Consider the following 12,528-nt stretch of genomic DNA (forward strand, 5'->3'; position numbering starts at 1 on the left):
GCGCTACTCCATTGGCTTCGAAATGACTACAAGGAAGGTGAGTTGTTTTGATATTTTGATATATAACGCGTATAACGTTAGGGCCTATGAGGCTAGGTAATGGGGACCCAACATGTATGAGATTAAAGTGCATATTTCTGCCCTATAATGTCCTTAATTAGTGTAATAACTATGCTGACGTAACGTTACACACGTAGATTTACTCGCGTAAATTTAATAACTGATCACAAGTTGACATGAGGCCTATGGGCCTACATATAGATGCCTAACAATAACAGAGCTGTCAAATCTGATCAAGATTTAGCTAGGGCCTAACTGTTAGGCCTAGTTTTGTGACAGTTTGACAATTTTTTCCACTATGCCAAACAGGTAGGTCTAGTACAATTGTGTGTTTTCTTCCACCGCTTAAGTTTATAACTTCCGTTAGTACATTGGTAAAAAGCACAGTGTGCACCGGTCATAGTTTTACAATTCACTTAAGGCTTAAGGTCTTTAAGCCAATCGCTATAAAGCTTTAAAGTTAACGGTCCGCTACCTGTCTTCCTATAGTAACTTCAGTGCCTCGGTAATTCGTTTGGTAGCCGAAATAGTTGACCTAGAAAAGCCGCGCATGCGTACAAGCGTTGCGCACTTCGGTTATTTAGAGTAGCTAATGCACTTACCGGCATTTTTTAGTGAGATGGCAGAAAATCTGCATGGGAATTCGTGTTACCCAGATAATCTTGCTTTCAGTTAACTTTTAACGGTTATGAGGTATGGGGCGTATTAATAGCCCCAATAACATTTACTCTTTCATCTTCAGGAAACATTGGGTGCAATGGGCATGTGCCATCCTTGACCACCATGCAATGCAGTAATAGGGCGTCTCCTTCCCCCCACTAGCCTGGGGCGATGCCTTGAGCAAGCACTAGCAACCCCTTGCTCCCCCTAGTCAGGGTTACAGCCGAAGACTGGACTCGGCAGGCTGCACGGAGGAGACCACCACCTGGTGGTTCAACAGGCAGGAAGGCGAACTCAGCTAAGCATTTGTGGAGTGTGATCAGTGCAACACATAGAACTCTGTTAGCAATTCACTGCATCCTGACCTAGCTCCAGTCATCTTGATTCTGCCTTGTCCCTGGACCCAGTTAGGTCGGGACGAGAGTGTGAGGCTGACAGCTGCGCAACTCTCCCTCACTCTAATCCAAGTCACACGCAAGTCATGACTTGAATTTCAAATTCAAGTCCTGTGGAAATGGGCAAGTGGTGAAGCAGCAGGTGCGGAAACAATGGAAGCTGAAGTCACGAACCTGCGCACAGGCGGCCCATGCCATAGGGTCGCTCTCTGCTGAAACGAAGCAGCAATGGAGTTCGGCAGCCCCCTGGATGGCTGAGCAGCCCTGTTTAGGATTCACTCTGCTCACCTCCATGGAGGGAGGGGCTAGAAAAGATGCCCCAAACATAGCCTGCTTCACCTCACCCTGGCCAGCACACCGCGGTCCACTCAGCGGTCATAAAAGTGAAGTCATGGTCATTTTTGACCCCGAAGAATGAACATCATACCTCACGGTAGTGTTGTGACATTGCTGTCTTCTACCACTTAGAAAACTGCAAATCCACACACTCTGCTGCAGATAAATGCTTAAAGACGTGGGCCACGTTGCAGTACCCAGTGGCTACACTACTGCTATTTACACTGCTAGCTGACTTCATTGGATTACTGTTTTCCAAATGGCTAATATGGAATTCTGTATTTCAGAATTATTCAGTCTTGCTGTTTTAGCCACTCTAACAAACCTGACCACACATTAGCTCATTAACAAATGCTTCACACCTTAACATGCCCATTTAATGAGATTATGGAGGCACGAGAGCAGGAAAAACACTTAGAGTTGTCGGGCAGGATTATAACAATCCAAATCAACTAATCTAAACTTTCTTGATCCATGCAGTTCATAATTAACAGTTATTCCATGAAACTGAATCGTATAGGAGTTGATGGCTGATGAGGCGCGTAGCACCAAATTGCCTATAAGCCATGTACGATGAGACTGAGTGAAATAATTGTTTTAGTATATCCACAGTCACTGGATTTTGAGAAAACAGAGCATTTTTATTTTTTGCGAATTCAATAAATAAAAAATGTCCGAGAAAATCATTTCTGCTTAGGCAGACTTCTTAAAAACCTATCGATGGGGGGGCGTCGTGGCTCAGGTGGATAAGGCGCCATACCATAAATCCGGGGACCTGGGTTCGATTCCGGCCCGAGATCATTTCCCGATCCCGCCCCGAGGTCATTTCCCGATCCCGCCCCATCTCTCCCTCCCGCTCATTTCCTGTCTCTACACTGTCCTATCCAATAATAAAGGTGAAAAAAGCCCCAAAAAATATCTTTAAAAAAAAAAAAAAAAAACTATCGATGGCTGCACAAATTGACTTTAGTGTTGTTTTTTGTACAAAGTGATGACTTGCTGAGGCATAGAATAGCTTTCGACATTTATTTAATTCTTCCTTGGAAATTTCAGTGATGTAATTTTCAAACTCCTTTGAGCTTTTGAACCAGTCTAAAAAAAATTCTACAAATTTTAATACTTAAAGATGAAGAATGTAAACAAGCCGGCAAAATGACAGTAGCAATTTGTGAACAATGCTATAATAATAATAATTCTTGAAAAATAAAAAATAAAAAGATATATGTTCTTACCATCAAATACTTTCATTCCATATTTTGTTGCTTTTTTGTATTTTTGGGGGGGTTTGTTTTCGAGTAGAGTTTTTATTTCGTTCTCGGTTGGTTCAGCAACATGGGCTGCAATTTTGTTTTTCTCTACTTACAGTATATGAACTGATAACCTAGTAGTAGAGTAGTCAATCAGAGCGTGTGATTGTTCATATCCAGTGAATGTGGATATAATATTATGGAATATCTGCAAGGACAGCTCGTTTTGAATTCATGTTTCTGATGTCAATAATTAAAGGAACAGTCCACCGTACTTCCATAATGAAATAATATCTGAATTGAGACGAGCTGCTCCATACCTCTCCGAGCTTTGCGCAACCTCCCAGTCAGTCAGACGCAGTCAGACGCGCTGTCACTCCTGTTAGCAATGTAGCTAGGCTCAGCATGGCCAATGGTATTTTTGGGGGCTGTAGTTAGATGCGACCAAACTCTTCCACGTTTTTCCTGTTTACATAGGTTTATATGACCAGTGATGTGAAACAAGTTCAGTTACACAAATTGAAACGTAGCGATTTTCTATTTGTGTAACTGAACTTGTTTCATATCACTGGTCATATAAACCTATGTAAACAGGAAAAACGCGGAAGAGTTTGGTCGCATCTAACTACAGCCCCAAAAAATACCGTTGGCCATGCTGAGCCTAGCTACATTGCTAACAGGAGTAACAGCGCGTCTGACTGCGTCTGACTGACTGGGAGGTCGCGCAAAGCTCGGAGAGGTACGGAGCAGCTCGTCTCAATTCAGATAAGAGCATATTTCATTATGGAAGTACAGTGGACTGTTTCTTTAAGCATAAAACAAGTTGCCAGAGCCAACAGAGTAGTCCAAGGCTTGACATTGACGGACATCTCCAAGTCACCCTGGAGAACATTTTCAACCATCCCAAAACAGCTTCGTTTTATGACAAGCCATTCATGAACACCTAGCTGAAACTTATACACCTAATACATTATTTGTTTGGTTTACAGTTGAATGCAATGTAAAGTTGAATTACATTTTGGGAAAATGACTACATATTGAAATCAGTTTTGTTTGCTGTAACCTGAGATTATTTGTTTGTTTATTGAAATTGGTGAGGACCATGCAATAGTTTAGGCCTTGATATTAAATAAACAAACAGTGAATTAAATGAGGGTGTATTTCCTTTTCCCCCCAATGACTGTATACTGCACTAGACAGGTTCTACAACGGCATTATGTTATACCCTATGCAGTAACCATTTGGAATTCAGTCTAAATTGACTATGGCAGATTTTATGTACATCTTGAGTAAGAAAGATATAATTGAGCTAAATATAAGCAAGAGGAAAACATTACTTTGTGTAAACAAATAAAACTGAATCAGAAACATTTAATTGGATCATAAAACAAGGACACTGCCTCCTAAATCCTCCAAAAGTATTTGGGGGATAAAAAAAAAAAAAAGAAGAAGAAAATGCCAGACAGTTACTACACTATTAATAAATGGATTGCAACTGTCTGTGAGAAAGGTTATTATAGTCAGAGACATGATCAGGAGGATTTTCTATGCGTGGATCAATCATGGCACTCCCCAACAGTCAGTAAAGACCACTGGTTCTCAAAGCAGTCATTTATTATTAAATTTTTTTTTTTGTAACACTGCTGGAGATCACAACCCACCATTAGATAGACTATATGGCCAAATATTTGTGGACAGTTGAACATCACGTTCCAATTTAAGTCCCCCTTTGCTGTTATAATAAGTACCACTTTTCTGGGAAGGATTTCCACTGGATTTCTGAGTGTGGCTGTGGGGATTTGTGTTTATTCAGCCACAGAAGTATTAATGAGGTCAGACGCTGATGTCCGGTAAGAATGCCTGGCATGCAGTCAGCGTTCCAGTTCATCCAAAAGGTGCTCACTGGGGTTGAGGGTCAGTGCTCTGTGCAGGGTACTCGAGTTTTTCTACTCTAAACTTAGCAAACTGTCTTCATGGACCTCGTTTTGTGCATAGGGGTAACATCATGCTGGAACAGGTTTGGACTACACCCCAGTGAAGAGAAACTGTTAAAGCATAAAAAGACATCCAAGACTATTCTATGCTTCCAGCTTCTTGGAAACAGATGGCTGTGATGGTCAGGTGTCCACATACTTTTGGCCATATGGGTATTATATTTGTTTAGATTTTATATTTATAAGCCTGCATGGGTGGTCATTTGATTTGGTCTGAATGGATTCTAATCCAAACCTAAACAAGTCAGCCCATAAATAATATCAAATTGGATCAAAAGAGATCAAAACGCGTTCTGTTGATGGAAAGTTCATGAGTAAAACAACTCTTCAACTCCAATAAATAGCCAAAATATTACTGCGTACATTTTCAATTATGAGCTTGCGATCCTAAAAATAATTTATTTCACAGATAAAAGGTCAATGCATAGAAATACAATTACTGTTGATCTGTCCACGGCACACAGCTTTCAGGTGATCTGGGTGGACCGTATCAACTGCTCATGCATTTTCTTGGTAACCTTTCTCTGCTCGTGATCTCCCCACACAGTACCAGAGAGACTGATTTGCCTAAACCACAGTACAATGTTCCAGAAAACACTGTTTACCAGAAACACAGCAAATTAACAAAACAAAACCTTTCATTTCCCTTGACGCATGCAGAGGGCATTACAGAAGTCTGCAGTTACTTAGGGGTGTACACAAATGTATAAAAAAAAAAGATGGATAGATAGATAGATGCTTGAAAGTCTGTGAACCCTTTAGAATTTTCTATATTTCTGCATAAATATGACCTAAAACATCATCAGATTTTCACACAAAGTTCTAAAAGTAGATAAAGAGAACCCAGTTAAACAAATGAGACAAAAATATTATACTTGGTCTTTTATTTATTGTGGACAATGATCCAATATTACATATCTGTGAGTGGCAAAAGTATGTGAACCTCTAGGATTAGCAGTTAATTTGAAGGTGAAATTAGAGTCAGGTGTTTTCAATCAACGGGATGACAATCAGGTGTGAGTGGGCACCCTGTTTTATTTAAAGAACAGGGATCTATCAAAGTCTGATCTTCACAACACACGTTTGTGGAAGTGTATCATGGCACAAACAAAGGAGATTTCTGAGGACCTCAGAAAAAGCGTTGCTGATGCTCATCAGGCTGGAAAAGGTTACAAAACCATCTTTAAAGAGTTTGGACTCCACCAATCCACAGTCAAACAGATTGTGTACAATTGGAGGAAATTCAAGACCACTATTACCCTCCCCAGGAGTGGTCGACCAACAAAGATCACTCCAAGAGCAAGGTGTGTAATAGTTGGCGAGGTCACAAAGGACCCCAGGGTAACTTCTAAGCAACTGAAGGCCTCTCTCACATTGGCTAAATGAGTCCACCATCAGGAGAACACTGAACAACACTGGTGTGCATGGCAGGGTTGCAAGGAGAAAGCCACTGCTCTCCAAAAAGAACATTGCTGCTCATCTGCAGTTTGCTGAATATCACGTGGACAAGCCAGAAGGCTATTGGAAAAATGTTTTGTGGACGGATGAGACCAAAATATAGGTAGTCGTCGACTTACAACCTATGCAACTTACGACCGATCGACTTTAAGACCGTCTGGTTACGACTGGCGAGTGTTTCCCAGCTGAGCGTACGACAGTTTCCACCCCAGCTCCTGGCAGCACCCAGCATCTCGCCGCGTAAGACAGTTTCAGCCCCAGGTCTCAGCATCGCCCAGCATCCAGCCTCTCGCCACGTACGTTGCTCAGTGTGAGCAGTATCCCAGTACAGTAAACTTCTCCCGTGTCCATTTGTGCTGGTAATTATCTTTCGAAATACTACCCCAAGATGTCAAACAATTCAGACGAGGCTTACCATGTTTATGAAACAAGCAAATCCTCCTGCCAGCCCGACCGCTGCTGATGACGTAGACGACCCACAGCCAAGTACCAGTGATGCCAGCGGTCACTAAGTTTTGTATTTTGCTATGTTTTACGTTTGTATTTTGGTATGTTTCAAACTAAAATGTTTTCTATTTTTCACACCTGTATTTCATATTTTTTGCTTTGCACATATTAAACGAATTGTACTGTACACAGTGTAGTATGCAGTGTTTGACTTAAACCAAATAATGAGCCAAGGTAATGAAATAAGAAAATGTTGATAAAATAAGACTTTAAGATGATTACAATATCATTACACATCACAACATACTTACGTTCATTTAACATAGGCCGACTTACAACCAGATCGGTTTACGACTGGTCAGTCATAACCAAACACAGTCGTAAGTCGACGCATACCTGTAGAACTTTTTGGTTTAAATGAGAAGCGTTATGTTTGGAGAAAGGAAAACACTGCATTCCAGCATAAGAACCTTATCCCATCTGTGAAACATGGTGGTGGTGGTAGTATCATGGTTTGGGCCTGTTTTGCTGCATCTGGCCCAGGATGGCTTGCCCTCATTGATGGAACAATGAATTCTGAATTATACCAGCGAATTCTAAAGGAAAATGTCAGGACATCCGTCCATGAACTGAATCTCAAGAGAAGGTGGGTCATGCAGCAAGACAACGACCCTAAGCACACACGTCGTTCTACCAAAGAATGGTTAAAGAAGAATAAAGTGAATGTTTTGGAATGGCCAAGTCGAAGTCCTGACCTTAATCCAATCGAAATGCTGTGGAAGGACCTGAAGCGAGCAGTTCATGTGAGGAAACCCACCAACATCCCAGAGTTGAAGCTGCTCTGTACGGAGGAATGGGCTAAAATTCCTCCAAGCCGGTGTGCAGGACTGATCAACAGATACCAGAAACGTTTAGTTGCAGTTATTGCTGCACAAGGGGGTCACACCAGATACTGAAAGCAAAGGTTCACATACTTTTGCCACTCACAGATATGTAATATTGGATCGTTTTCCTCAATAAATAAATGACCAAGTAGAATATTTTTGTCTCATTTGTTTAACTGAACAACTCTTTATCTACTTTTAGGACTTGTGATATTGTTTTAGGTCATATTTATGCAGAAATATAGAAAAATTTTAAACGGTTTACAAACTTTCAAGCACCACCGTAGATAGATTCATTCATTCACCTAATCACTCATCAGCCTTACTGATTCTATCCTGGGGGAAAAAGCACAGTATTATTTACTCTCATGTATTATTTACGCCAAATACAAACCTTATGGTGTGTTACTGACTTTCATTTGTTCCATCGATCAAAACAAGGACAAATTACATTTAGTATTTGTATGTATAAGTATGTATGCAAATAAAATATAATATAAACAAACTATATCTGAGGAGCATTACCAACACCTCATCCAGCTATCAGAGGGAAGTGACAGGAAAACTACAGCAAAACACTCAGTGACTGACTCACATGCAACAGCAGACAATCACACCATTACAACACACACACACACACACACACACATTTAATTAGCTAAAAGGTAAAGCCTTACACTGTTTCTTCCACACACACACACTCTCTCTCACACACACACACACACTCTCTCTCTCTCTCTCTCACCTGAGCTCAGTGTTGCAGCCTGGGCGCGTGAGCAGTTTAAAAAGCTCTTCACCAACCGACAAAAGCGACCTCACTTGTAAACTACGACTGTTGCTATTATACACAAACAAAACGACTCCAGGACAAATACAGAACCTATTAATCGTCTTTTTTTAAGTAAATAAACAAAAAAAAACCTAGACACAGACAGGCGACCTTTCAGTGCTCACAGAGAAAATATAGGCGGAATGGTGGGAACGGTGCTTGGCGACTGGAATCCAAAAATCTCACCGGCTGCATAATAACCGCCTCACTATGGGATATGGAGTGCACTAGATAGAACCTGGAACGCCTTTAAGTGACCCTGTGTGTAGTGTGCTTATGTAGAAAGTCAGGAGCTGTATGGGATACGGCCCCACGGTTTTTCCCTCGCTGGGCCTTGCTCAAAGCGCCCTCTGTCGGCAGGATTCTTATAGCCACGACCCACCCGTTTCATCACAGAATCGCAGACTGAGGCTGCAGGAGTTAAATCGTGGATTGTTTATATTTTATTTGTTAGAGTAGTGTGTTAATTAAAAAAAATATAAATAATAATAGGTAAAAATTAAATGTGTGCGCATTTTATTTATTTAAATTTTATATATCATTATCTCTAGCCGCTTTATCCTTCTACAGGGTCGCAGGCAAGCCGGAGCCTATCCCAGCTGACTACGGGCGAAAGGCGGGGTACACCCTGGACAAGTCGCCAGGTCATCACAGGGCTGACACATAGACACAGACAACCATTCACACTCACATTCACACCTACGGTCAATTTAGAGTCACCAGTTAACCTAACCTGCATGTCTTTGGACTGTGGGGGAAACCGGAGCACCCGGAGGAAACCCACGCGGACACGGGGAGAACATGCAAACTCCGCACAGAAAGGCCCTCGCCGGCCCCGGGGCTCGAACCCAGGACCTTCTTGCTGTGAGGCGACAGCGCTAACCACTACACCACCGTGCCGCCCATATATATAAAAAAATAAATGTGAATGGTTGTCTGTGTCAGCCCTGTGATGTCCTGGCGACTTGTCCAGGGTGTACCCCGCCTTTCGCCCGTAGTCAGCTGGGATAGACTCCAGCTTGCCTGCGAGCCTGTAGAGATATTTTACATATATACACATACACACACTATACAGTGCCTTGCAAAAGTATTCATACCCCTTGAACTTTTTCACATTTTTCCACCTTACAACCACGAACTTAAAAGTTTTTTTTTATTGAGATTTTATGTGATAGACCAACACAGAGTAGCACATAATTGTGAAGTGAAACGAAAATGATAAATGGTCTTCAAAATTTTAAACAAATAAAAATCTGAAAATGTGGTGTGCATTAGTATTCAGCCCCCTGTACTCTGATACCTCTAAATACAATCCAGTGCAATCAATTGCCTTTAGAAATCATCTAATTAGTTAATAGAGTCCTATGTGTGTGTAATTTACTCTCAGCATAAATGCACTTATTCTGTGAAGGCCTCAGTGGTTTGTTAGAGAACAATGAAGAACAAACAGCATCACGAAGACCAAAGAACTCATCAGACAGGTCAGGGATAAAGTTCTGGAGAAGTTTAAAGCAGGGTTAGGGTATAAAAAAAATATCCCAAGCTCTGAACATCTCAAGAAGCACTGTTCAATCCATCATTCAAAAATGGAAAAAGTATGGCACAACTGCAAACCTACCAAGACATGGCAGTCCACCTAAACTGACAGAGCGAGCAAGGAGAGCACTGGTCAGAGAAGCAGCCAAGAGGCCCATGATCACTCTGGAGGAGCTGCAGAAATCCACAGCTCAGGTGGGAGAATCTGTGCACAGGACAACTATAAGTCGTACACTCCACAAATCTGGCCTATTTGGAAGAGTGGCAAGAAGAAAGCCATTGTTGAAAGACAGGCATAAGAAGCCATGTAGGGGACACAGCAAACATGTGGAAGAAGGTGCTTTGGTCAGATGAGACCAAAGTTTAACTTTTTGGCCTAAATGCAAAGCGCTATGTGTGGTGGAAAACTAACACTGCTCATGACCCTGCACACACCATCCCCACTGTGAAACATGGTGGTGGCAGCATCATGCTATGGGGATGCTTTTCTTCAGCAGGGACAGGGAAGCTGGTCAGAGTTGATGGGAAGATGGATGGAGCTAAATACAGGGCAATCCTGGAAGAAAACCTGTTGGAGGCTGCAAAAGACTTGAGACTGGGAAGGAGATTCACCTTCCAGCAAGACAATGACCCTAAACATACAGCCAGAGCTACAATGGAATGGTTTAGATCAAAGAATATTCATGTGTTAGAATGGCCCAGTCAATGTCCAGACCTAAATCCCATTTAGCATCTGTGGCAAGACTTGAAAATTGCTGTTCACAGACGCTCTCCATCCAATCTCGCTGAGCTTGAGCTATTTTGCAAAGAAGAATGGGGAAAAAATTTCAGTGTCTAGATGTGCAAAGCTGGTAGAGACATACCACAAAAGACTTGCAGCTGTAATTGCAGCAAAAGGTGGCTCTACAAAGTATTGATGCAGGGGGGCTGAATACTAATGCACATCACATTTTTCAGATTTTTATTTGTTTAAAATTTTGAAGACCATTTATCATTTTCATTTCACTTCACAATTATGTGCTACTCTGTGTTGGTCTATCACATAAAATCTCAATAAAAAAAACTTGTAAGTTCGTGGTTGTAAGGTGGAAAAATGTGAAAAAGTTCAAGCAAGGGGTATGAATACTTTTGCAAGGCACTGTGTATATTATATATATATATATATATATATATATATATATATATATATATATACATACATACATACATACACACACACACACGCACAGTGGTGCTTGAAAGTTTGTGAACCCTTTAGAATTTTCTATATTTCTGCAAAATATGATCTAAAACATCATCAGATTTTCACACAAGTCCTAAAAGTAGATCAAGAGAACCCAGTTAAACAAATGAGACAAAAATATTCTACTTGGTCATTTATTTATTGAAGAAAATGATCCAATATTACATATCTGTGAGTGGCAAAAGTATGTGAACCTCTAGGATTAGCAGTTAATTTGAAGGTGAAATTAGAGTCAGCTGTTTTCAATCAATAGGATGACAATCAGTTGTGAGTGGGCACCCTGTTTTATTTAAAGAACAGGGATCTATCAAAGTCTGATCTTCACAACACGTTTGTGGAAGTGTATCATGGCACGAGCAAAGGAGATTTCTGAGGACCTCAGAAAAAGCGTTGTTAATGCTCATCAGGCTGGAAAAGGTTACAAAACCATCTGTAAAAAGTTTGGACTCCACCAATCCACAGTCAGACAGATTGTGTACAAATGGAGGAAATTCAAGACCACTGTTACCCTCCCCAGGAGTGGTCGACCAACAAAGATCAATCCAAGAGCAAGGCGTGTAATAGTCAGCAAGGTCACAAAGGACCCCAGGGTAACTTCTAAGCAACTGAAGGCCTCTCTCACATTGGCTAATGTTAATGTTTATTAGTCCACCATCAGGAGAACATGAAGAACAATGGTGTGCATGGCAGGATTGCAAGGAGAAAGCCACTGCTCTCCAAAAAGAACATTGCTGCTCATCTGCAGTTTGCTAAAGATCATGTGGACAAGCCAGATGGCTATTAGAAAAATGTTTTGTGGACAGATGAGACCAAAATAGAACTTTTTGGTTTAAATGAGAAGCGTTATGTTTGGAGAAAGGAAAACACTGCATTCCAGCATAAGAACCTGATCCCATCTGTGAAACATGGTGGTGGTAGTATCATGGTTTGGGCCTGTTTTGCTGCATCTGGGCCAGGACGGCTTGCCATCATTGATGGAACAATGAATTCTGAATTACACCAGCGAATTCTAAAGGAAAATGTCAGGACATCTGTCTATGAGCTGAATCTCAAGAGAAGGTGGGTCATGCAGCAAGACAACGACCCTAAGCACACAAGTCGTTCTACTAAAGAATGATTAAAGAAGAATAAAGTTAATGTTTTGGAATGGCCAAGTCAAAGTCCTGGCCTTAATCCAATCGAAATGTTGTGGAAGGACCTGAAGCGAGCAGTTCATGTGAGGAAACCCACCAACATCCCAGAGTTGAAGCTGTTCTGTATGGAGGAATGGGCTAAAATTCCTCCAAGCCGGTATGCAGGACTGATCAACAGTTACCGCAAACGTTTAGTTGCAGTTATTGCTGCACATGGGGGTCACACCAGATACTGAAAGCAAAGGTTCACATACTTTTGCCACTCACAGATATGTAATATTGGATCATTTACCTCAATAAATAAAT

At 41.3% G+C, this 12,528-nt stretch overlaps 1 protein-coding gene across 2 annotated transcripts in view; it reads right to left on the minus strand.

The window, feature by feature from the left end:
- Nucleotides 1–8,470, minus strand: part of gng12b (guanine nucleotide binding protein (G protein), gamma 12b) — a 130,794-nt gene extending 122,324 nt beyond the window's left edge. For both annotated transcript variants that reach the window (XM_060919714.1, XM_060919713.1), the window contains exon 1: nucleotides 8,227–8,470. The gene's annotated coding sequence lies outside the window, so the exon portion shown is untranslated. The remainder of the gene's footprint in view (nucleotides 1–8,226) is intronic.
- Between the last annotated feature and the right edge of the window lie 4,058 nt (nucleotides 8,471–12,528).

The sequence above is a fragment of the Neoarius graeffei genome, chromosome 4 (assembly GCF_027579695.1).
Source record: "Neoarius graeffei isolate fNeoGra1 chromosome 4, fNeoGra1.pri, whole genome shotgun sequence".
Taxonomy (NCBI): domain Eukaryota; kingdom Metazoa; phylum Chordata; class Actinopteri; order Siluriformes; family Ariidae; genus Neoarius; species Neoarius graeffei.